Source organism: Triturus cristatus, chromosome 4_2 (genome assembly GCF_964204655.1).
Source record: "Triturus cristatus chromosome 4_2, aTriCri1.1, whole genome shotgun sequence".
NCBI lineage: Eukaryota > Metazoa > Chordata > Amphibia > Caudata > Salamandridae > Triturus > Triturus cristatus.
In genome coordinates this window covers 980,760,802-980,786,980 of record NC_140586.1, presented here as the reverse complement: position 1 = coordinate 980,786,980, position 26,179 = coordinate 980,760,802, and the positions used below count along the sequence as shown (strand labels likewise).

The 26,179-nt window shown below is 45.4% G+C and overlaps 1 long non-coding RNA gene across 1 annotated transcript in view; it reads left to right on the top strand.

The window, feature by feature from the left end:
- LOC146839204 (uncharacterized) overlaps positions 1-26,179 on the top strand; it is a 118,857-nt gene that overhangs the window by 9,036 nt on the left and 83,642 nt on the right. The window contains exons 4-5 of the long non-coding RNA XR_014960806.1: positions 19,843-23,764; positions 23,941-25,919. This is a non-coding gene — a long non-coding RNA (uncharacterized LOC146839204). The remainder of the gene's footprint in view (positions 1-19,842; positions 23,765-23,940; positions 25,920-26,179) is intronic.

Genomic DNA, 26,179 nt, shown 5'->3' with positions numbered 1-26,179 from the left:
AGCACACTGTCTGATTCCACAAGATGGCCGCCACCCACATGGCCATGCCACCCACAGAAAGTGAAGACACTAGACAATGAATGCAGGCCTGTGGCAAAAGCAGTGCTCACAGCCTGGATGGCTCCACAAAATGGCCACTATCCACCAACAAGATAGATAGATAGATAAGTAACTTTATTCGATATGTAATTTCAATATCATAAAAGTACATACACTTGAATATATATAAAATCATTTAAAAACAGTAAAATTCATTTAAATCATGAATATGATAAAATTAATAAAAAGTACGTATACAGGATCAGGACATCAAGGCATATATCATCTTAAACCTGCATTGATAGCCGCAACCTCAGTGACATTTTCAGGTAAGATGAGACAGCTGCTAAGGTTGAAGGTGTTTCCAAGGATAACAATTTTTGGTAAGCCACCTTACATGACCTTATTCCCCAAGATTTAAGCAGTGGTTTCAGGAAAATAGCTCTTGGGTGTCGGTAAAATCTGCAGAATAAAATACTGTGAATGTTGGATTGAGTTGAAAGGTCATCGCAAGGACACTTCGGTAAGTCACTGGACCAGCAGTTTAAAGTAGGAAAAGTTAAAAGTCTAAAAAAGGTATTAGTGCGAAAACGAGACAGGAGCATGCGCATATGGTTCTAAGAGTAAATAGTGCTGTGTACCACTCAAGGTGGTTGATTTTTGATAATCAGCAACAGAGCTCTTCTGATTTTCTAGAGACCATCGTTTGCAGCTCCAGTAAGTTAAGACAAGATGCTTTAACGTTGGTTTTGGTGTATTGGCTAAGGTTGAAGGGTCAGTAAAAAATTCAGAATGCCCTATGTAGCTAGACAAATTCTTAACATAGTTCAACCATTTAATGTTCTTAGCATTTTTCAATTTTAGACAATCTTTAATGATTTCCCTATTAAAAGGTGTCTCTTCGTTGGTCCAGACTTTGTGCCATAACAAGAGGGGCGAGGATCTAATCGTATCCATAATGTACTTAAGGCCCAGTTCAGTGTGCACCATGTGAGTAGAGGTGCCTGGAGGGACGGCCAGGAGATAGCGTAAAAAGGCGTTCTCCAGACGTTGAATTTGGTCGACGGGTTCAATCCCCCAGATCCCGGATCCATAGGTGCCGGTTGGTATACACTTCGCCTGGTAGATCTGCAGTAAAGGACTTATTGGACGACCCCCCAATTTTTTAGAAAAATTGGTCAAGGCCCCTATGGCTTTAGACAGTGCTGAGCCTCTCGCTTGAGCCGCAGCTCGCCAGGTGCCCCTCTTGTTAAAAGTAATGCCCAGGTAAGGAAAACTATCGATGTTATCCAATTTGTTGCCTTTCAGAAAGATAGTGCATGATTTTTTTCCAATCCCTATGCCACAAGACATGGTATAAGTTTTAGAGGTGTTAACATTCAATCCTTTTCTTGACATAAAATCAGTAAAGGCATTGACAGCCCTTTGTAGGCCGATAGGTGTCTGGGACATAATAGCGGCATCGCCCGCGTAGAGGAGGATGGGAACAGGTTTACCATTTATTGTAGGATAATCATAATAAGTTCTATTCAGGTGGTGGGTAACAGAGTTGATATAGAGAGTAAAAAGTAAAGGGGCTAAAATACAACCCTGTCTAACTCCTCGCCTGATAAAAAACCTGTCGGAACATTCCCCATTATTACCGTATCTCACGCGGGCCGAGGCGTCCCTGTACAGCTCTTTGATAAATGAAAGAATGGGGGGGTCTAAACCAATCTCAACCAGAGAATCCCATAATTGCTTATGGTCAACGCAATCAAATGCAGAGCTAAGGTCTACAAAGGTTATAAAAAGGTTACCTTTTTTGGCCTGGGTATATTTTGCTATTATAAGAGTTAAATTCAGGCCCTGTTCAATGGTGCCCTTGCCTTGTCTGAAACCGTATTGCGCATTAGAGATGATGTCTTGTTCACTTAACCAATCCTGTATTCTATTTAAGATAATTCGCCCAGCTACCTTCATAAGGGAATCTAAAAGTGAAATTGGGCGATAATTTGCAGGATTATCCCTTGCACCTTTTTTAAAAATTGGGACGACAACTGCCTCAGGCCAAGTGGGAATAAAGCCAATGTTATTCAACGAGTTTAAAACATTAGTGAGCAATGGAGCCCACAGGTCAGGGTGTGCTTTAAAAACGTCTATTGGGACACAGTCCGGGCCAGGGGCTTTCCCAGATGGGCTGGCTTTTAAGGCAATCAGTACTTCAGAATGTTGAAAAGAAATATTTAAAGGAAAAAAAGTAGTTTGATCACAGGGAAAATTAAGGTCACTTTGACACTCACACGGTTGGTTAGCGGAATCCCGAGGGTTATATAGGGTGCTAAAGTGTTTGACCCAAGTTTCAGGGGTCTGCAATATATTTGCACCTGTTAAATCTTTCACGCCCAGAAGATCCTCTCCCTCGGCGCCGTGGTTCTCTGATGCGCTACAGACCATGAAATCGGACTGTAAAAGATTGGAGAGATTATGGCGGAAGGGTTACAGTTCGGTCGATAAAGAAAAATATAAAAATAGCCTCTCTATTTACAAAAACAAAATACATGAGGCAAAGAAAATATATTTCTCAGAGCAAATTGAGTTGGCAAGTTCATCTTCTAGAGAACTGTTTAAAACTTTAACTAAACTCACGATCCCAGCTGAATCGGTCTCCTCAACTAGCCCGGACCTTTGTGAAACATTGGCTACTTTCTTTCAGAATAAGGTAGCAGGAATTTTTTCCTCCTTTTCTGAAGTCTACAAAGAGGTTGGATTGGCAGTTTGGAGTACGAAGGCTGGGTCAGTAGAGACGCAGGATAAACTTAGTGGCTTCAGCCCGCTACAAGCAGAGGAGGTTAGGGGTTTACTGGTGATGGCACGTTCTGGAGCCCCCAGTGACCCATGCCCGGTGGCGGTTCTTCAGAATTGTCCACAGGTTATTGCCGACACACTCACTCCGCTGTTTAACTCTATCATAGAGTCAGGGAGCTACCCCAGGAGATGGAAGGTGGCCTCCATTTTACCATTAATTAAAAAACCCACTTTAGATAAGTGTGACCCGAATAGCTATAGGCCTATTTCGCGGCTCCCAATACCAGCAAAATTATTAGAAAAGGCCTTAAACAAGCAACTTACCTCCTTCCTTGAGAGGTCGAGGGCCCTTGATCCTACCCAGTTTGGGTTTCGTGCTGGCCATAGCACAGAACTCGCCCTGGTCAAGGCGACTGAGGAAATCAGAGTGGCAGTGGATCAAGGGGGTGAGGCGATCCTCATTCTGTTAGATCTGTCGGCGGCCTTTGATACGGTCCATCATGGTGTTATGATGGACCGACTGGCTCTGGCCGGGGTGGAAGGCACTGCCTGGAACCTCCTTAAGTCCTTTATGGGCGACAGATCCCAGAGTGTTGAAGTGGGAGCAAAGAGATCTAAACCTTTTGTCCTTCCCTGTGGGGTCCCGCAAGGCTCATCTTTGAGTCCCACTCTCTAACGTATATGTGAGTCCCTTGGGAGCTTTGATTAGATCCTATGGACTCCAACTTACCTCATACGCTGATGACACGCAGATCGTGTTATCGGTACAAAGAGGGTCCCAAGCCGATCTGACAGTAAGGTGTCATGACTGTCTGCAAGGTATAGCGAGTTGGATGGCTGCAAATTGCCTTAAACTTAATGCTGGAAAAACCGAGGTTATGATATTCGGAAATAATCCCAACATCTGGTCCCCAGCCATGTGGCCCGAGGTACTGGGAAAGATACCGGTGCCCACACCTAAAGCCAGGAATATGGGGGTGATTATGGACCAAAAACTGGACTTTGGAAATCAGGTCAGTGGTGTAGTTTCATCCTGCTTCCACATTCTCAGGATTCTGAGGAAAGTTAAAACATTGCTCCCCACGGATGGTCTCCGGCTAGTTGTGTCGGCTCTCATCCTCTCGCGTCTTGACTACTGCAACAGTCTGTACCTTAATTTGCAAAAGAAACACCTGTACAGACTGCAGTTGGTGCAGAACGCGGCAGCGAGACTATTGACAGGCACTCCTAAACATGTTTCAATCCGAGAAGGAATGAAGAAACTTCATTGGCTACCAATTCATAAACGCTCCCAATTTAAGGCCTTGTGTACAGTCTTCAAGGCATTAAAAGGCAATGGCCCGGAGTTTCTTAAGGCCTGTTTTAAGCAGTATGTGCCGGGGAGGGCACTGCGCTCTTCGGAGGGCAATCTAGTAGTGGTGCCTAGGATAAAAAAGGCCAGCTGGGGAGGAAAGTTGTTTTCATATGGTGCTGCTACTGCATGGAATGGTCTGCCGGCACATATGAGAAAAATGGAGGAACTTCTCTCTTTCAGAAAGGGCTTGAAGACTTGGTTGTTTAGGGATTAGACACTCGCTCTCCAGGGACGATCAGCTTCTCAGCGCCAGGACACCCTTGGGTATAAGCGCACTTTATAAGCTCCTAATAATAATAATAATAATAATAATAATGGCTGAATCCACTATCGGGGAGTGGCAAAGTCGAAAAAAGGGGGCATTGACTGCCCTCCAGAAGGCGGTGTTATCCTTCTTCTCAGAAGCTTCCACAAGCGCTGACCAGGCCTCCAATTTCAGCTGGTTTTGTCTAGCCTGACGGATGCTACGATAGTTATGTCTAGCTTGCTGGACTTCCAAGCGGTTCCTAGGATTACATTTCAGAGCTGCTTTCAAAAGTCGCAAAGCTTTAGAGCAATTTCTGTCAAACCAGCCATGGGTAGATAATTGAGATTTCCTTGGGGCTCGTGCAAGGAGAGTTTTTATTTCAAACAAAATTGTAGAAAAGGAATTAGTTATTGTCTGTGGGTTTTCGGTTAATGATAAACAAATTTGAATATGGTCATACACGTTGTTAACCAAAGAGTTAAGAAAAGTCAGGGGGACCACTTTGTCCCATTTAAGGAAGAGGCCCATGGTGGATCCTGTGTGTAAGGGAGGAGAATAAAGAGGATTTGGCCTGACCGTGTCATTAGCGAGCGGGGTTAGCTTTAAAGTTAGCCCTATAGGGTAGTGGTCACTAATGGCAGTGTCAAGGGTCTCCCAATTAAGAATCATTCCTGAGTACCTGACAGATATAAGGGTATAATCAATAGTGGTATGAGAGCCTCTCCCGTTGTAAGTAGGTTTGAAACGCTTAGGTGGGAGACATAGATCGTTAATGAAAGATAAATTGAAATGAGATGTTATATCATTTAAGAGATCACCTAATTTAGAGTGACAAAAGTGAGTAGAAGGGTCGTCCGTATAGACTGTCATTCCACAGGTACCTTTAATACTCTGAGAGCATAGGGAACAATTGAGATCGCCCACCATAATGATTAGGGTGTCAGATTTAGTTTGGGACTCTATTTTAATTAGGTCAGTTTTTAAGCCATTGAGCACCAGATCTAATTGAGAGTTTAGAATATTATTATAAAAATTGACCAGAATGGTATTTTTAATAGAGCCACCAGATAAAGTAATAAGCTGATAGTGTAAGGTCCCAGTGATAAAAACTGGTTTTAGGCAGCATTTCACAGAGATATAAGTTGAAAGTCCCCCTTTACTTCTGCCATGGGGACTGGGAGAAGCTGGGGTATGGAAGGTCTGGTACCCTACGAGATGGAGCTCAGTGGTAGTCCAGGTTTCCTGTAAGCAAATAATGCTATAACAGGAAACGATTTGAATACAAGCTGGGTTAGTCAATTTGTCGAGGAGACCTGCCACGTTCCAAGACAAAACCGTATCACCCTGCGTTGGTTCAAAGGTGCCAGTACTTCTAAACGTAGATTCTAATGAAGTCTCATTAATTTCTGTAGGTTGCAAAGGGATTATAGGGGTTGAAATGTTGCTATGGGCTGTATGATTAAAAGAAAGGTTAGTTATCCGGCGATCAGTCAGAGACGGTGACTCTGAGGTTGGGGAATATAGAACGATATCAGTAGTTAACTCCCACCCAGAATTGTCAATAAGCGGTGTATTATTAAGCTCAGAAGTAAAATTGTCGGGCTTCAGGTAGTTGGTAAAAAAACTCACAGTAGGGGGGTTGTCAGCCATAGACACAGGGTTGAAAAGTCAATCTTGTTCTTCCAAGCCTGAAAGAGTGGTATATCTATTTGAGGTCGGGAGGGAAAAGTGATGAGCCTCGGGGTGCAACCTCGGTGGAGGGTGTGAAAATGTGGGGTTTAGCAACAAAGAACGGGGATAGAAATAACTTAAATCGACCGTTGAAATTCCTATGCCCTTGCTTGGTGAGTACCAGTCCACGATATGAGGTAAGACCCTACGATCCCTAAAATTGATTATAATGATGTCACCCTGGATGTCCTTAGGTCTGGTGCCAACCTATTTCAATCTCCTCACATGGAGTATTTCACCATTAATTTCAGGGGGAAGTGGTCTATTTTGTGTCAACCAATGTACAACTTTGTTTTTAACCCCTTCAGCGCTGGGCGAATTCCGCCGCGGTGCTGAAGGGTTCGAGCGCGGGCGGGCTCATGACGGAATGGTTCCGTCATGAGCACAGCCCAACCGTGGCTCATGACGGAACCGTTCCGTCATGAGCATGGAAGGGGTTAAGTTCTTGGAATCTCTCGGTTTTACCTGGAGCAAGTACTGGGACACCCGTAAGGGTCACTACATAGGGGGCCGCTTCGGGGGGCAGGTCAATATGGGAGCCTTTATCCAATTTATAATTCGGGGCAAGCTGCCGGTTGATGTTATTACCTAGGGGCACTACAGGAGTGGAAAGTTGGTCGACTCTAGGGACCCTTGTGGCGAGGGATTGTTTCTCAGGTGCGGGGATAGGTACAACTATGTCCTCTATGTGGTTTAATGTATTAGGCTGAGTAGTAGATTGAATAAAGGGTGAGGGCACAGTGGCCACAGTGATATTTTTACTAAAGTGAAAATAAAGGTCGTTGTTTTGTGTGACAAGTGACGCATGCGATGCTTCCAAGGATGTTAATTGAGTCGCAATGTTCTTAACTCGTTCCACTAAGGGAAACAACAGGGATTTTACCAACTGTTCAATGTCAGTCAGCAAAATTGAAAAAGGAGATGTAGGAGGGTCCATTGAAGGCGTTGGGGGTCTACTTTGTGTGGTAGTCAACTTAGAGTGAGGCATAGATTTGAGCAAATCAGAATGGGACTCTTTTCTCCGTTTTTTAGTAGTTACAATGGAGTTTTTTTTTACTGATAACTTAGATGTAGAAGGTCTATTTTTAACAGCTTTGCTCTTGAGTGTCTTAGCGTTGTAGGTTGGAACTGAGTCCTCGGGGGAGCTAACAGTTAATAATTGGGGAGATAGGACACGTGGGCTGGTTTCCTTTGGAGCAGGCGCTATCACTACTGAGTCATGATGTTGCAAAGAAGGACCAGCGTCGTCCCTAGAATCAAGATCAATAGTCCTTGATGGGGGAGAACGGACCTGTTGAATGCGGCCCAGGGACAAACGCTTCTGATAGATCGGGTCCATTGATAGACGGCGTTCCGTAATGGCAATCTCATTTTCTAGAACATTAGCGGCTCTAGTTATAAAATGGTCCAAGGTCCCCCTAACTGAACCCCCCACCAGGGATGGCCTTGGTTTTATAGGATTTGTAGCCATAACGATTTGGTGGATAACTAGAACTTGGGTACAAAAGTAGACCAAAGCTGAAAATAAGTTAAAAGTGAAATGTCAATGAATACCACTAAATATCGATAGAAGACTGAATAAAAAAAAACCAACCCCCTGTATTCCGAGCTAAACAAATAGTGTACAAATCGCTTATCTCTCAGTCTGGTGTTGCAGCTCTGGTGTCATCGACAGGAGGTGTGGCCCAGCCCGGCCTCAGTCGGCCTTGGACGGCCGTAGACGGCCCGCCCTTTGCCCGGGCTTAGCCCGGCGTGTCCCGCTGCGCGCACCGCGAAGCGGGAGGCGCGAGGTCTCTTTGAAGTCCGCCGCCGGTTAGGGGGAGGGGCTGCTGGTGGTGACGCTGCCCTCCGCTGCCTCTGGTCTCTGTAGTCCTGCTGTCCCGTTCGTGATTCTGTGTATCATACGCTGCGCGTCCCGCGAAGCGGGAGGCGCGAGGTCTCTTTGAAGTCCGCCGCCGGTTAGGGGGAGGGGCTGCTGGTGGTGACGCTGCCCTCCGCTGCCTCTGGTCTCTGTAGTCCTGCTGTCCCGTTCGTGATTCTGTGTATCATACGCTGCGCGTCCACCAACAACAAAAAGAAATGGAAGACAGACAATGCAATCCTATGGCAAAGCACACTGCCTGCCTTCACAAAATGGCCACCACCCACATGGTTAGGCCACCCATAATAACAATAAAATGAAGACAAAGGACAGGACCAGAAAGTTACACACTCTGGGGAACTTCCTTCCTCTTTTAAAAAATTGTAAAAAAAAAAAAAAGAAAAATGACTCCTTCCTCCAACAACTACAGCCAAATGACACCCTGAGGATTTTTTTTTTAGCAAAATGAATCAAATCATCGTTTTCGAGAAGGTTTTATGATGCTCGTGAGATATTCTTTGCCAAATTGCAAATTCTGTGTGTTCGGCATCGCGATCTTCACAAAAAGTTGTTATTGCGTTCGCGAACACGCATATTGAGCGCGCAAAGAAGACAAAAAGTGTAAATCTGCATTGTCGCGCAGCGTGGAGTTGCCAAAATTGCGCAAGCTGAACACCTAGGGTTACCTACTGCCTGAAAAGGCCTACTTATTTAACACACACCCAAAAAATGAAATTCCACCCCAAAAACCACATTTTGCAATTCAATCTAATGCCATAAATGGTGTTAAATTTCAACACAGAAACAGTTTTTAGGCATGCATGATGAGATGACAACCTCTGGGCCTGTGGCAGACTAGGCCACAAGCTTGGGACTGAAGCCTATGGCAAAAGCAAGCACACTGCCTGACTCCACAAAATGGCTGCCACCCACATGGCCAGGCCAACCACAGAAAGTGAAGACACTAAACAATGAATGCTGGCCTATGGCAAAAGCAGTACACACAGCCTGGATGGCTCCACAAAATGGCCGCTAGCCACCCACAACAAAAAGAAATGGAAGACAGACAAAGCAATCCTATGACAAAAGCACACTGCCGGCCTTCACAAAATGGCAGCGACCCACGTGGCACGGCCACAACAACAACAAGCATAAGCCAAGGGGAACAAAGAAAAGACATGCAGGCCTGTATGGAAAAAGCAGCACACTACTAAACTGCCACCACAAAATGGCCCCAAGCCACATGGATGGTCAGTCACAACAGGCCTTGGCAAACAATGAACTCAAGCAGGCCTATATGACCAGACAAAGGAGGCCTGCTAAACAACACAGCTTTAGTACAAAAATGCAAAAAACGAAAATCAACAGGGCTACGAAAGGTTGAAGATTTACACAGCAAGCACAAACACACATCCAACAAAGGTATTTATTTATTAACAACACACACACCCAAAAAGTGAAATACACCCCAACCACATTTAGCAATTCAATCCATTGCCATTCATGCCCTACATGATGTTTAAAATAAAATTCAACAGACACCACAGAAACATGCACCCATGGGTACCTCTGGGCCTACTGTCTGGAACTTCAAAAAAAAACAACTAGGCCCCTACTGAAACTACAGGCCACTCAGAACAACAAGAAATTTTAAAAACGATGAAAATGCCAAAAAAAGTAGGTACAAGCCCCAATCAAACAATCAAGTACACCAATTCCCCAACTTACTTGTAAAATCTCAATTCCAAAAGTCCTCAAATCCAATCCAATGATACATGATGCAGCAGACAGACACAAAAAGTGACCCTTCCAGCTCCAAAATCCAAATGAAATTGAACAGCACATGCACAAAGCACTGGGAGGAGCCTGCTGGACAGGAACAGGAAGTTGGAGACTCAGGGGCACTTCCTTCCTCTTGAGCAAAATGATCATTTTCGAGAAGGTTTTATGATGCTCGAGAGATATTCTTCGCCAGATTGTAGTTTCTGCGTGTTCGGGATCGCGATCCTACAAAGACTGCCGCCGGAAGTCAGCTCGTGCACGAATGACGTGTCCTTGTTCGCACACTCTCGCAGGATCGTGCGGCCATATTACAAATCTCGTGGTGCACGCGAACGGATAGAAAATCGAGTCGGCGAACACAGAATCACGGTAAGTCATTACCGCAAGCGCAAGAACGCATATTGAGCACGCAAAGAAGAAAAACAGCTATGCTACGTTGCAGATTGTGTAGTATTCAGTAACTACGCATTCTACATGAACCACAAAGTTACGGAAACTACGCAAACTCCATGAGCGGAGCGTAGTTAACCGCGCAGGGTTAATTAAATCCAAAAAACCCCAGTGTGGGTTTAATGTGCTGAGAAGTTTGATACCAAACTTCTCAGTCTTCAGTGTAGCCATCATGGTGCTGTGGAGTTCATTATGACGACCTCCTGTGGTGTGTCTGATGTCTCTGCCCTGTTAAAGGAAAGAAGGAGTCATGTAAACAAAGCGCCGGAGAAGAGGAGCGACGTCGCATCAGACGCCGCCGCATCACCGGGAAGCGTGTCGCAGGTCCTGTCGCGTCACAGAAGATCCGTTGAGTCATCGCAGGGTCCCAGAAGCACCTCGCATCGCCGGAGAAGAGGATCGACATCGCATCAGACGCCGCCGCATCACCGGGAAGCGTGTTGCAGGGCCTTTTGCCGTTCACATCATTGTCGAAGCACCTCGCATCTCCAGAGAAGAGGATCGACGTAGTATCAGATGCCTCCACATCACCGGCAAGCATGTCGCAGGGCCTGTCGTGGCTCGCATCATTGCCGAAGCGCCTCGCATCACCGGAGAAGAGGATCAACGTCGCATCAGATGCCGCCGCATCACCGTGAAGTGTGTCGCAGGGCTTGTCTCGGTCCGCATCGTGTCGTATCAAGAAAAAGACGCAATCTTCGTTTCATTGCACCGGATCTTCATCGCATCACGGCATTGTGTGCCGCATCACCATGGAAGTGCAGTAAGAAACTGACGCATCACCTCCCCTCACAGAGAAGAACCGACACATCCCCTACTCAGCAGTAGGGACCTGATGCATTACCGTTCTTGCATGTAAGGAACCGACACATCACCTTCCCTGCAACACTTTCGTTGTATAGCGTTACCCATCTTAAGGTACATTGAACTCAAAGTGTCGCATTTTACATCTAAAGAGAACTAAGCTAATTCTACCATTTTAAGTACAGTATTGTGGATTTTTGTTGTTTGTGGTCTTGTGTTAAATCCCAATAACGAATACTTATTTTTAATATACAACTTGTGTGGCGTCCATCTGTAGTGTTGTCACTTGGTTACTGTATGTATTCACAAATGCTTTACACACTGCCTCTGAGATAAGCCTGTCTGCTTGTGCCAAGCTACCAAGGGGGTGAGCAGGGGTTATTTTAGGAGTGTACCCCCTTACCCTGACTAGACGCAATGGTCCCTATTTGTCAAAGGTACCTACCTCTGCCAACTAGAGACCCCAAAATCAAACAGGAAGAACTCCATATGCTTCCATAATGCAGTCACAAGCAAAACAATAATTTGCAATGCAATCGGTCTCGCCTTTGTGACCTTATATGTATTTATCTATGCAGCACATTAGCCTGGGTGCTGATATATCTACTTTTCTTTAACATGGAGAGAAAGTGAGCACCAAACTGCGTGACAAATGCTGCTAAGGGAACACATAGAGAGAAATACTGCATATCAACAAGAAATTGAATAGTGGTAAGCTCAATTTTTAATATAAAGATCAGCCCCTTCGGTGGTCATATCACTGAAAATCCAAGATTTGAAGGAAAACAATGTACTGTCAACAGGTGCTCATTGAATACAGGTTCCTATGGCCTGGAATCTAGGGAATGCTAAAGTGAATCTGGTATTGTACTGACCTCTGCTGGTCCTTTGTTATCAAGAAAGTTAAATAGCGGCTGTTTCCAGGAAAATAAAAATAATAAAGTCCCCAAGCAAAAAGCAATTCTGGTATTTTTGTGACCTCTACTGGTCGTTGTCTATCAAGACAGTTAAATAGAGAGATTTGATCAGAAACAAAATCCCTAAGTAAAGGTGGAAGCAGACAAATCCTAGGGCTGATCTCCACATCCCACAAAATACACACAACAGATCTTCCAGACAGTGCAAGTGCTGTCTACGCTCGACCTAAAAACGAGGTACCCTGTGTGAAAAATAGATGGGTCGCCGAGAACTTGGTAACAAAACAATTAAAAAAAAAACCCTCTTGAAATATACTTCTTTTTATCAAGTCAATATATGTACTCTAATGCCTACAGAGAAATCTGATGCCAAAAGTCAACCAGGTAAAGCATGCGCTCAACTTCATGCACTGATGTAACGCTGCAAAAATACTTTTTCTGCTATCCCTTTCAATTGCATTGGCTAGCTCATCCTTAACACATTGCTCATATTTTTAGTGCTCTGGACCTTAAGAAGTGTTTGGATTTATGGTTCTCCAGTGCATTCCTTTTAGTGTTTCTTATAAATCGATTACAATCAGAGATAAAAGTAAATCTAAAATACTCTACACTGCATCCTGACTTCCAAAATGTTCTAGGAAAAAACAAACCATCTTGTCTCTGTCCCTTAGCAGCACTCTAGTTTAAGTATCCCACTTTCAAAAGATAAGGAATATTTAAGCTTCCATCAAAACTATGTAAAGTGATAATGGTTATGAACTTGACTATTAAAAAAAGTACCAAGGGGCATATTATCAAGAAACGGCGTTAAAATTATCACCGCTTTAGCGGCAGAAAACTGCCGCTAAAGCGGCGATAATGGGCTTGATAATATGCCCTTGAGAATTCCCGTAGAAGCCCATGTTCTGGTGTCAACATGGGCTTCTATGGGAATTCTCTGCGATTTATGACGCTTCCCCGGAAAGATTGCAGTCACCTTGGTACCTACAAGTGTTGGATACACGTATAAGGCTATCCAAGCGCGCTGTAACAAGCATCCACAGTGCGGGATACGACCAGGAATAAGAATATTTTGTCGTTTTACTCTGCATCTAGTACAGAGCAATCATTCACATCATTGTGGCACGTACACCAGTTGTCAGTAGTTTATTCAAAGGCTCAGATCATTCCAGATTGTCATAGCCTCTTAACAAGATAAACCTAAACAAACAATGTGGTTGGGCATTTTTTGGGGATGCTGGCCTGCCTACGGCCCTCTCATGCCTGCCGCCTGTACTGGACACCCGTGCCCAACACTACCACCTTCATTACCTTGTAGGCCTTGGCCGCCTCGCCCACGAAGCGCACGCAGTGGGACTGGTGCTCCCTGCACCACACGCATCCCATGCAGACCAGCGCCCGGTCCTCCTCGCAGAAGAGCTGCAGCGCCTGCCCGTTTTTTCTCGCAGCGGGCCTGCTCGGACACGGAGAGCCGCTTCACTATATTCACAATGTTCCCGAGCTCCCAGTTGGGCTGCAGGTCTTTCTTGTAGGACACCGGTAGGAGAGTAGGATCTGCTTCACATGGGTACCCCCACTTTTTGCTTGTGTTTCACTATTTTTCGACCTTAGTCTGGCTGTGGCCCTGCTAATCAGGACCCCAGCCTAGCTGCTTCCTCTCTAAAATGGTTTCCATGTCCATTAGGTACATCTCTAATTGGATTCTGGAGTGCCTTATCAGTCCCTAGTATATGGTATACTATGAAACCAGGGCATAGGTACCTCAGAGGCCTACCAGGGGCTGAAGCATGTACACCACAGGTCTGCTACTGCAGCCTGGGTAAGGTGGTGCATGCACCCCTTACTGTAGTATAGGCTACCTATATCACTACCATTGCACACACATATAAAACCTATAAGTCACTCCGATGGCAGGCATTAACAATCCTGAAGGCAGAGTGCTTGGTTTTTGTTTGAGAGGGTTCCCCTGCATGAGCAGATCCCTTCTACAGCATTCGGAGTACCTCCCCTGATAGTGTTTGTGGTGCAGCCTGACCATATACTCTTAAGTGCATTATAACCTCGTGGTAAATGCTAACTTTGGACTGGCTGCACGAAAACAACTTGTGTTTGGTGTCAAACGCTTTGGAATACTACACCCGCCAGTTCGGGCGGTGGGGGTAGCATTCCATCCTTCTAGAGGGAGAGACATGTTCACACTGGTCTAACCCAGTAGGACTTTCTAAAGCCCTGGCATCACAAAATGGATGCCTCTGCCACAGACACGGGTCTGGCCTCCTTCTGCTGACCGAAACTCCAACAGGGGAGGCCTGGACAATAGGTTTCCTGTCCCAGGGAGGTGTAACTACATTCCCAGACTTTGCATCACCAGAGGTAGATTTACAGACTTCACCGATGCTACCCTGAGTCTATCGTGGGTGATGTGGAACCGTGACACCTGGACACCATGAACTTTTGCCGGTCCATCATCTTCCTGGTCTTCCTCAAAGTTGTGCTTTGGTCACCGAGTAGCCCCAGCCTTGAGCTCCTCCTGCACCGAAGATCTCTGGCATCCACTCCACGAGTGACCCATGGGCCAGGTTCCAGTGCGACTGCTCGAGGCTCCTTTGTGATCTTTAGCCCGTTGGCTCGTGGGTCCCCACAAAGGCAAGTCCTCTTCTGATTGGGCTTTCCTGGTTGCTCCAGAAGTGCCCCGACTTACCCTCGCTGGGTGAGTCCTTCAGATCTTGCTGGTCTACACCGATGTCTTTTTTCTATTTCCCCCTGACTTGCCGTTGCCAAGGCTTGTTGGTTCCACCGCAGCACTCGACAGACTTTGTGGTTCAGCTCAAATCCAGCTCCTGGTCATCATCGAGGCCTCCTGGACCTCGTGGCTGAAGAGTCAAGAAACATGTCAACTCACCTGAAGCACCAACATCTGTGGGCATTGGACTATCGTGCCCCTGGTCACTGGTAAGTGACCCAGACTCTGTCCCCTCTGCTTTCAGGTTCCTTCCATCTTCGATCCAGGCTGGGATCTCTCCGGACACTTCTCCTCTTCACGGCAGCAGTACTTCTTTGCCAGCTTCTATTGAAAGCGACGCCGCGACCCGACGCCATTTGACACCTATGCACCCGACTTCCCTGGGTGAGGTAACTCGATTACTCCGGTGCTCCCATAGGTGTTGGCCCTAGACACCTCTAAGTCCAAAAGGGTTTGTTGGTAGTCGTCCTCTAAGTGTCCTTAAACTCTTAATTTCCAACCGTGACTTTCCCCATAGAAGTTAACGCTGATTCGTAGCTGTGTTCTCACACTGCACGCGTCCGTGGGTCCTCTGTGTCACTACTTTGGGTGATTCTTTGTGGTCCAAGCACTTCTACAGGCTCTAGGCCTTGTGCTAGTTCAGTCGTGGTTCTTATACCACTTTATTGGTATATGGTTTGGTCTGCCCCAGGGCCCAAACGTGTATATGTGCCTTTACTGTTGAATACTGACTTGTAACTTAAGCACTTCAAACTCCAGCCTCTTAAAGAGACTAGAGGGGTGTGTTTTATCTTAAATACATATATTTTAAATATATACCTGGTGTGGTTGTCTTTTCATTTGGTCATTCATATGATTATAGACTGGTAAAACAAGCTGTTTTACATTCCTTCAAGACTTAGCCTGAAGGCTGCTCTCCATAGCTACCACTAGGATAGCTTTCAATAAAGGGTGTCTTTAACCTATCACCATAAGGGGTTTGTTTGAACTGGTACAAGGTGCCTACTTTAATTAGTGGACAGCATATATCAGGCCACCTTCTCACATTGGTGTGCAGCGTGTGGGATTTCAGCTTGCTATTGTTTTACCAGATAATATCAATTGAATTGATCAACTGAAAACCACTAAAGGTACCTTAGGCACATATAATATCAAGCTTAGTATACAGTAAGTTCTACTGAACTTAGAGTTGTGTGTTAAGGGATAGCACACCCTTTCTACAACTCAAGAGAGTTTAGTAGGCCACACTAGTGTAGGTAGCACAATACACCACGCCACACTAGAAATGTCTAATCAGCCAGGAACCAGCGGGTCCCTGTCAGAAGCCAGGGGGCTTCTCCCCTATAAGTATGATTATCTCACCTTTGCTCAGCTTAGGGCCTTATGTTTTATTAGGAAGCTGAAGACAGGCAAAAGCCCAACCCCCCAGCATCTCTTGCAGATACGCAGGCTGGATGATATCTCAGGGACTAGTGGGCCTGAAGGGGTAGGCAGAGTGGGTGGGGCAGCAGATGAATGCGGACCTAGGTTTGGAACTCCCCGTGGCCCAACCTCTGCATTTGACCAGACTGATGACAATGATCAGGATCTGAAAAACCCAGCTGCACTGGATGAGAATGAAGAGGATGAGTATAATGCTCCCCTCTTTTCCCTCCAGGAAGAGTTGAAAGTAGGGTTAGAAGGGATAGATCTCTCTCAAGGGAGTCTGTCCAGTCTACCTCATCTGTAGGGACCTCTGTTTCTTCTCACAGAGGGAGGGAAACCTCACAGGAGAGGAGAGAGAGACTCCTGAAGTATGAGCAAGCTCAGCTTCACCTCAGGAAGCAGCAGATGGCCCTAGATAAGGAAGTCCCGGAACTCTACAGAGCTAGAAAAAAGGAGGGACTAGAGTCCCTTGGTGGCAGCAACTTCCCTAGAGACAGGGAGAGGTCTTATGACCATAGAAACCTAAGTAACATTGTCCCTCCCTACCAGAGTGGGGATGACATCCACAAATGGATAACTGCCTTGGAGAGGGCCTGTAAAGTACGGAGGGTCCGCCAAGGGTAGTGGGCAGCAATCTTATGGCTCTCCTTTGCCGACAAAGGTAGAGATAAGCTCCTCACTGTAAGAGAAGAGGATGCTGATGATTACCAGGTCTTGAAAAGTGCACTGATAGATGGGTTTGGCATAACCACTGAACAATACAGGTTAAAGTTCAGGGATACCCAAAAGGCACAAAATTAGACCTGGGCCAAAGTTCCGTTCCACTCGTTAAAATTGCGTTAATTTGGCATTTTCACGTTCCGCGGAAAGTGCGAAAATGTCATAATTTCCGCTATCCGCATCTTACCGGTCATTTTTTTCTTGCTCGTGCTGTAAAAAAATACATTCTCGCTTGTGCACGATCGCCTTACCTGAATCCCCGCGTTCGCCGACAAGTTTTCTCGACCTGGTCGTGTTCACCATGAGATGTTGGATGTTAGTAGCCATTTTGCGTTGTCTCGCGACAGTTCGCGCCCGCATTAATGTCATTTGTCGTGCGATCATGTCATTTGTCGCGCGATCACGTCTTTCTTCTCGCGATCATGCACCGCGAGAGTATGAGAAGATTGAGATCTCGAACACTTCATTCTTCACCACGAGCGAGAGCGTGAGGACGCGGGCAGGACATATCGAACGCGAAAAGGAGAAAGAGACCCAGAACACAAGTCATTTTTGGACACGCCATCGACATCCGGCGGAAGTAATGTGAAGCTCGAGAACTCGAACATGTAAAATTTTCAATTTGGAGAAGAATATCAGCTCTAGCAGCATGAAACCTTCTGCAAATGATGATTTAGATGAAAACAACTCCTCAGATTGACATTTGGCTGTCCTTTTTTGTGCAAGGAGTCCTTTTTTAAAAAGGTGGGGAGAGGGAGGAAGTGCCACAGAATCTCCAACTTCCTGTTCCTGTCCAGCAGGCTCCTCCCAGTGCTTTGTCCTGCTCATTCTGCCTTTGGATTTTGAGCTGGAAAGATCACTCTTTTTGTCTGCTGCATCATTGCAATTGGATTTGAGGATTTTTTAATTGCATATTTTAAAAGTAAGTGGTTGTTGTGTCTGTTTGATTGGGGGCATTGAAGTTGTTGTAACTAAAATTTATTTTTGGTAACTATCATCATTTCTTTTTTTTTAAATGTTGTGGGTAGTAGCAGTCAGTAGTAGGCCCAAACTAGTCATGGCCTCATGGGTGTGTGCATGATGAAGCAATTGTTGCTTTGGTGTTTTTTGAATGTATTTGATTTTCAAGCTTCATTTAGTGCCTGGATGGCATTGGATGTATTTGGGAAATGTGTTTTTTTTGGGGTGGGCTGTCTGTTTTTGGGCCTGGCCTTGTGGCTGGTGGCCATTTAGAAGCCTGGGCCTGCAAGCTTGTCTGGCCTTGTCTGCCAACAGGCCTGCTTTCATCCAGTAGGATTAGAGCAGGTAGCCACAGCTTTATTAATCAAGTGGTTCTCTGTGGTCTGTTGAATTTAGACATCATTTAGGGCATGGATGGCATTGGATTGAGTTGGGAAGTGTATTTTTTGGGGTGGGCTTTCTGATGTTGTTGGGCCTGGCCATGTGGCTGGTGGCCATTTTGAAGCCTAGGCCGGCAAGCTTGTCTGGCCTTGTCTGCCAACAACAGGCCTGCTTTCATCCAGTAGGCTCAGAGGCTGAGCAGATAGCCACAGCTGTATTAATCAAGTGTTTGTGTGGTCTGTTGAATTTAGACATCATTTAGGGCATGGATGGCATTGGATTGAGTTGGGGAAGTGTGTTTTTTGCGGTGGGCTTTCTGATGTTGTGGGCCTGGCCATGTGGCTGGTGGCCATTTTGAAGCCTGGGCCTGCAAGCTTGCCTGGCCTTGTCTGCCAACAGGGCTGCTTTCATCCAGTAGGATCAGAGCAGGTAGCCACAGCTTTATTAATCAAGTGTTTCTGTGTGGTCTGTTGAATTTAGACATCGTTTAGGGCATGGATGGCATTGGATTGCGTTGGGAAGTGTGATTTTTTGGGGTAGGCTTTCTGATGTTGTTGGGCCTGGTCATGTGGCTGGTGGCCATTTTGAAGCCTAGGCCTGCAAGCTTGCCTGGCCTTGTCTGCCAACAGGCCTGGTTTCATCCAGTAGGTTCAGAGCAGGTAGCCACAGCTTTATTAATCAAGTGTTTCTGTGTGGTCTGTTGAATTTAGACATCGTTCAGGGCATGGATGGCATTGGATTGAGTTTGGGAAGTGTGGTTTATGCGGTGGGCTTTCTGATGTTGTTGTGCCTGGCCATGTGGCTGGTGGCCATTTTAAAGCCTAGGCCTGCAAGCTTGCCTGGCCTTGTCTACCAACAGGCCTGCTTTCATCCAGTAGGATCAGAGCAGGTAGCCACAGCTTTATTAATCAAGTGTTTCTGTGTGGTATGTTGAATTTAGACATCATTTAGGGCATGGATGGCATTGGATTGAGTTGGGAAGTGTGTTTTTTTGGGGTGGGCTTTCTGATGTTGATTGTCTTAAAGACATGCTTTTGTTGTATGTGTCTGGTGTGTTGGTGTGCAATGCATGCACCCTGCAGACCTTTTTGGGGCCTGTGAATGTTCGTATTTGCATTTTGTTGCATTAAAAAGGCAGAGCAGTGTTCTTTAGCATGCATCCTTTACCTGTCTTTTATAGGCCTTTTGTCAGCTCCTGGTCTTTCCCCGGCCCCCTGCTTGTTTGTGATTTGTGAGTGTCCATGTGGCTGGTGGCCTTTTTTTGTGTTGGGAGTTATTAGTGTCCTGCTTTTGCCATATAGGCCTGCATGGTTTTCCTATTGGCTTACTGCTTCCATCCATCCACCCCCTTTGCCAGCAGCAGCTCCATGGATGCTGAGATGCTCAAATAATTTAATGGCAAATAGGGTCCACCCCACTTCCATTACAGTTTTATTTTGGTGGTTCTTATTAACTTTCCTATCCTTCCTGAGAGTGTAGTGTGTGACTGTACACAGTAGTATAACATAGCCCTTGTTGAAAAAAAGTCATTAATGGCTAGACTATATCTTTAGTTTGCACTAGTACAGTAGTAAGTAACTGAACCACAACAACAAATGCAACATTTCACTGATGTTCTTCTACTGGCTTATTTGCTTTTAGGTGCACAAAAGCCAGAGGAGGAGGTGTCATCAGCATCACCCGGCTACCCGTTGTACTGCCAGCAAGACAGAAGTCCTGCTGCGTATCACGTCAACGTGTGATCAGAACTTGTTGTGCATCTGCATCCTGCCTGACATCTGAAGAAGATGGCCCCAAAGAAAGGTACCAGGTCCAGTACCAAGAAAGTTGTCTGTGAGAAGAAGGAACAGAAAAAGGAAGTGCCATTTACCATGACTGGTGTGCCGGCCAATGATTTTTTTGACACCAAATAAGTTACGCCTGCAGCAGCGTTGTCCGGAAACCAAGCTGGGAGCAGCACCTCAGCACCAGCGGTCCAACCCCACCAACCTAGGGCCAAGGGCTTTAGTGTCGCAGAGGTAGCCAGTCTACTAACGAGCAGCGATGTTGAAATGTCATTATCGCAAAGTAGTACACAATCAACGCAGGCGGAAACTCAGCAGATAAGTGTGCAGCCGCAACAAGAACAGCAGCACCCGCAACAAGAGCCCACCATAGTAGTTGTTGCACCTGACCTAGGGGCATTTCAGGAAATCGAGCTTCCTGCAGACAAAGTGGAGCAAACCACTGTTTCAGAAGATCTATTGTCTTCCAGACCACCAGCAAGGAAAAGGAGGCTTAGTCCATCATCTTCTTCTTCAAGCCCCGCTTCTGATGATCGTGATGCCACTTGGCATCCACCAGCTCAGTCTGAGAGTGATGCACGCCACAAGACAATGCTTCTGAAAAGGAAGGTCCCAGAAAAACGTAGAGTTATGGAGGTAGATGTAGAAGAGGGGCGTGATGTTGATGAAGACAAGCCAGTCATCACGCACATCACTCCCGCCCCAAAGGGATTGGAGACCAACATTCTCACCCTATCCAGAAAGGCTGCTACTGAGCGGGATGTAGCATGGATATCACCAACGCAGCTTCCACCACCACTACCTCCAGCTGCCATATTTTCCAATGCCCGGCAGGGACCTACATCCAGCTCAACCACCTCAGTAGGTAGTGGTAGTAAAAGTCACAGTGTAGGTGCACAGGGTCACATTCCGATCCCACCCTCCAGTTCATCTGGTATTGAAAGTGGCACATCCAGCAGTGCCAGACAGTTCTCCTCCCCAGTTTGGGACTTCTTTTCTGCACCAAGAAGGAGAATGTTGCTATATGCTCAATTTGTCGACAAGGTGTTCGGCGGGGTAAGCTTGGTACAAACTATGGTACCGTAGGCCAAGCAAGTCATCTCAGAATACACCACACTATCGTGTGGTAGAATCACCTATTTCAGTTAAAAGAAAGTAGAAAAACTCAACCCATTGAAGTTGGTCAGGAAGAATCAGGGAGCGATATTATTGCGGTGGAAGGTGAAGAAGAGGGAGGCATTTCTAGCGCTGTCCCCAGTAGTGTAGTGGTACCACCCACATCCTCCTCAGTAACATCTGAGTGGCACTGCAGTAAGAGCCATACTCAGAGTCAGGCTGAGACACCAAGGCGACCGAGTACAGCAATGAGACAAACTGTGTCGTTGAGCCTAAGTGGGTTAATGAAAACAACAGCACCACAAAGGAAAGTAATCCAGCCTACCATTGAGAGCATGCTTAGGTTGGAGGGGCAGTTCCAACGCAACCACCCAATGGCACGGTTGTACAATGCGAAGCTGGCTAAAATGTTAGCGCTGGACCTTCTCCCTTTTTCATTTGTGGAAGGGGTGGGTTTCCTCGAATTTGTGTCTGCCATCTGCCCTAAATGGAAGGTTCCCCGCCGGTCCTATTTCGCAAGAATTGCTATTCTGGCACTACATCATGATGTGCTGGAAATGGTTGGACAAGCTTTGCAGTAGAGTGCTGTTCACAATATCCACCTGACAACAGACATGTGGACCAGTTGCCAAGCTACAGATTACATGTGCATCACTGCACACTGGGTCTCTTTTGTGGGGATTAGAGATAAGCTATCTGCACGAGGTGCTGTTGACACAGCTGCGATTTTTAAAGACACTCGGAAACATGCAACTGTAGCCATGTTCGCCATGGAGAAATCTCATACGGCTGTAAACATTTTGCAAGAGTTTCAAAGCAAGGTTTTTGAATGGCTGCGCCCAAGAGGGCTTAGTATTAGTTTTGTTTCCACAGACAATGGCAGTAATGTACTTAAGGCCATGGAACTTGGTTCCTATTTCAGGGTTCCGTGTTTGGCGCACTGCATAAACATTATAGTTCAAGACTTTCTGAAAAAAGAACCCATAGTCAGCAACTTACTGGCCATCTGCCGAAGAATATGCACTCATTTCAGCCATTCTTTTAAAGCTCGGAAGCAGCTGAGGATCATTCAACATGAATATAGGATGCCAGTCAAAGCACTCATCCAGGAGGTGGCAACATGTTGGAACTCAACCTATTACATGCTTGATCGTCTGTTTGAGTAGTGCAGGCCACTCAATGAATATGTCTGGAAAAGAGGGGATGCTACTGTGAAAGGCATGACCCTTCAGATGGAGCAATGGAGCCTAATTAAATGCCTGACTGAGATGCTTCGTCCTTTTGAGGTCTTCACACGTGAAGTCAGCAAGGAGGACTGTGCAATGGGCCAAGCTATCCCATTATTGCAAATGCTAGAGCATCAGCTGAAGAAGGTGTCTGAATCATACAAAGGTGTAGATGACAAAAGGGAAGCTCATGACTTGGTGGAGAGCTTAGCCCGTCGCTTAGCTGAAAATACAAGGATAGAAAATAAAATGTTGTCACAAGAACATTACATTTGTGCCACAATTCTGGATCCACGTGCAAAATTTGGACTGAAGACATTCTTTGCTTTTTCAGAGATTGATGTTGCCCGCTACAAAACTTGTATAACTGAGGCAGCCAGTAAGTTGGAAAACGAACGGCTGCTAATTAAAAGCCTGCAAGATCAACCCACAAGAAGCACTGCAGCAGGTCATGCAGGATCAAGTGCAACTTCGTTGGCTGAGGGCAGTGCGTTTGGATCACAACAACTCTCACCATCACTATCGACAACAGCAACAATAACTGGATCATTAGGCCCAGTAGAATCGTTAGACGATTGGTATGTACAGTTAGGCATTAATAAGCACAGTGCTGATGCACCTAGAAAAGAGCCCGAAAGCTTACCAGCAGCACCCCTGTACATTGAGCGGATGGTCCAGGCCTATCTGGACGACCCAATAGAGGTGTACATTGATCAAGACCCATTGCAGTATTGGTATAGGAAAAGGTCTGAATGGCCACAGCTCAGCAGGCTGGCGATAAGCTATCTGGCTTGCCCTGTCGAAGTGTCTCTTCCGAACGTGTTTTCAGTGCTGCTGGTTCCATTGTAACATTGAGAAAGACCAGTCTCTCGCCCAAAAACGTGGAGAGGTTAACAATGATCAAAATGAATCAGCACTTCATACCACCGAATTACACAGTACATGAAGCAATGGAGTAAGATGAGGACAGCGGCTCAGGTGACGGAAGTAGTGTGTCACATGATTACCTACTACTGGCTGAACCCCCAGAGTTTGAGGACGAGCTATACTTCCCTGACCATTAGGCTTGCACTTACTGTCTTCCTCCCTTTTTTTTCCCCTTTATTTGTGTGTCTGTTGTTCTGGTTACAAACTTGTGAATCACAACAAATCCATTACGACCGTCTTCTACTCTTCTTATTTAATATACAAGTTTCAGGTGTCTGCAATTTGACAGTACAGTCCTCCGAATCTAGCTCCTCCGCTCCATCATACTGAATCTCCGGCCTAAATCCATTGCCCTCATAAATGATGATTGGATGATGGAAAATAGAAGAAAAAATTAAAACTTTCCTAGTCCCGCCAAAAGAAGTGGAGCATGAATCAGATGACTACTATAGCTATCCTCCTTTCAGAGCAGAGAGAGACTGCCCATTAACTGAAAATGAGATGGAACAGGTAATGATTGATGCCATGCATTGGACGCAAAGTCGTAGACTGAGTGATTTTGTTATGTTTGTTGTGCATGAAGTTATGTCATTGTGCACTAATCATCTTTCTACAGTACACACTAAACGTAACTCAAGGTGAATTTTCCCCTTCTTGCAAATAAGAAATGTGTTCTTCTCCTGCAGCTTGATACATTGCTTTTGATTGAATACAGGAAGGGGACTCACTCAATCTGCGCAATGAGTATGATTGACAACAGCACCGTCCATGATGATGATGGCGAAATAGACGGCCCGTTAACTTAAGATGAGAAGGAACAGGTAATGACAATTAATAGCATGCATTGGACACCTGACTCTGAGCGATTGGTGTTTGTGTTTTCGTTGTTTGTTTGGTGTGCACAAAGTGAAGTCAAAGTGTACTAGTAGTCTTACTGTACACACTAAAGAGTGACTCAAGTCAATAATATTTCTACTCTTGTTGTGTAATAACAATTTTAGTTCTACTGCAGGCCGATCTTCACAGTCAGTCAGTACAAGTATCGGAGATGATGATTGATGGAATAATAACAAGTCAGGAGGACGTTTCATGAGTGGCATAAAACTTAAAAGCCTAAAGGTAAACACGTCAACAACAACCACAGCAGACCCAAATGTCTGTGTAGAAGTGGTTTCGAGTGTAGGGGTGGGCTGACTGCGGTCCATTGATTTACTAACTGAACTGTAAAATGCTATGTTTGGAATGGAATCATGGATAATGTGCTTTGCCTTTGTACAACTCTTTAAAAAAAAAAAAGTACTCTAAACATAGGATGTGCTACTGCTAAGCAACGTGCTGTCAGGCCTGTCACTGTGGGCCTGCTCTCTCCTGTTATTGTTGAAGGTCAATTCTGGAAACAGACTAGAGTAGAGATGATGCATACATGCCACCTCGGAAAGTGTTCTTGTTGCACTACACCATAACTTGTGCATTTGTTTCAACTTTGTTTCTTTATATCCCCTTTGATTTTCCGTCTACAATTACAGGCCGGGCCTTGCCCTATACTTGGGAAAGCATTACAATGCACACTTACCTTACCAATAAATCGACATTTTTTTTCCAGCCGGGCAGTGGCGAGTGGCGACACCCAAGATTGATGGACGAGAGGACCAAGAGGAATGCCGAGATGCAAATCCAGTCCACATTTTTGACCAGGATAACACAGTAACAGTATCAACTTTCATCTTCTTTTAAATAATTTGATTCATTTTTTTGTCTACAATCTTTACAACAGTGTGTTCTTGTTGTTGTTATTATCATCATTAGGTTTTCTCTCTGTTTACGATTCTTCCCGACCAATATTTAAAATTTCTATTTGCTATCTGTAAAAGTATTAAGACCGGAACAATAGAACTAGAAGTGTATGTAATCCGGGTCTCTCATCATCATGCATGCATTTCCCTTTTCTCCCTTAACATATGGATATGGTAGTCTTCAAAGATTGTCGTTTGTTTGTCCATGCATACTGTTTTTCAATGTCAAGCCTTTCCCCAAACCCCCTTCCCATCCATTCAACAAACCCTAACCCTCTTCCCCCGGGCTGTGCGACTTATTGTCGAGGTGTGACTAAATTAAATGTACACCAATACTTTTTCACACACTTGCTGGGGCGGATGTGGCGAAAGCAACAGTACTTCAATTTCAAGGCAGAGAGATGATCTTCTTCTGCCTGCCCACCCATGAGTAGTATATTTTAGAGGTGATTTTATTTAACAAAGGAACATATACCTCAGCATTAATTGCAGACATTGATTGGATTTGTTGTCATTCCTCATACACAGCACTAACTGTTACGCTGTAGGCCTAGTCAAGTGACTTGACACTACTATAGTTTGTAACTCTGTCTAGTAGGCTATCCCAACCACCATTATGTTTTGTTGTAAAATATTATAGCATATTATTGTTGCTCGGTAAGTTCTGTACTGTACTTCATTCTACTACTCCTCGAACAGTCTCTCAAAGGCGGTTGACTGTCTCATTTTCTTTTTTTGCAAATGCTGCTGCCCGGCCAGTGTCTACTACTACTACTATACTACCACTACCACCCCAATCATGGCATGTTAGAAAAAGGAAACCATCTTCACCATGCAGCCATTGATGTGCCTAAGTTAAACATTAAGCAAAGGTAAGAGAAGTTTGGGGGAGGCAGAATTAATAATGGACTTGTTTTCAATGAATTCAATTTCACACACCCCTTTGAGTCCAGATGAATAATGCATAGACTAGAGGAGAGACTGAAAGTACTAGTAGGACAAGTCAATCAGTGAGGGGTGTTGCATCTATCTGTCTGTGTCTTACACAGTCAGCCAATTATTTAAATCAAACACAGGCTATGGGCAGCCCTGCACCAGCAAGGAAACAGTGTGATGTAAAACAGTTACCCCA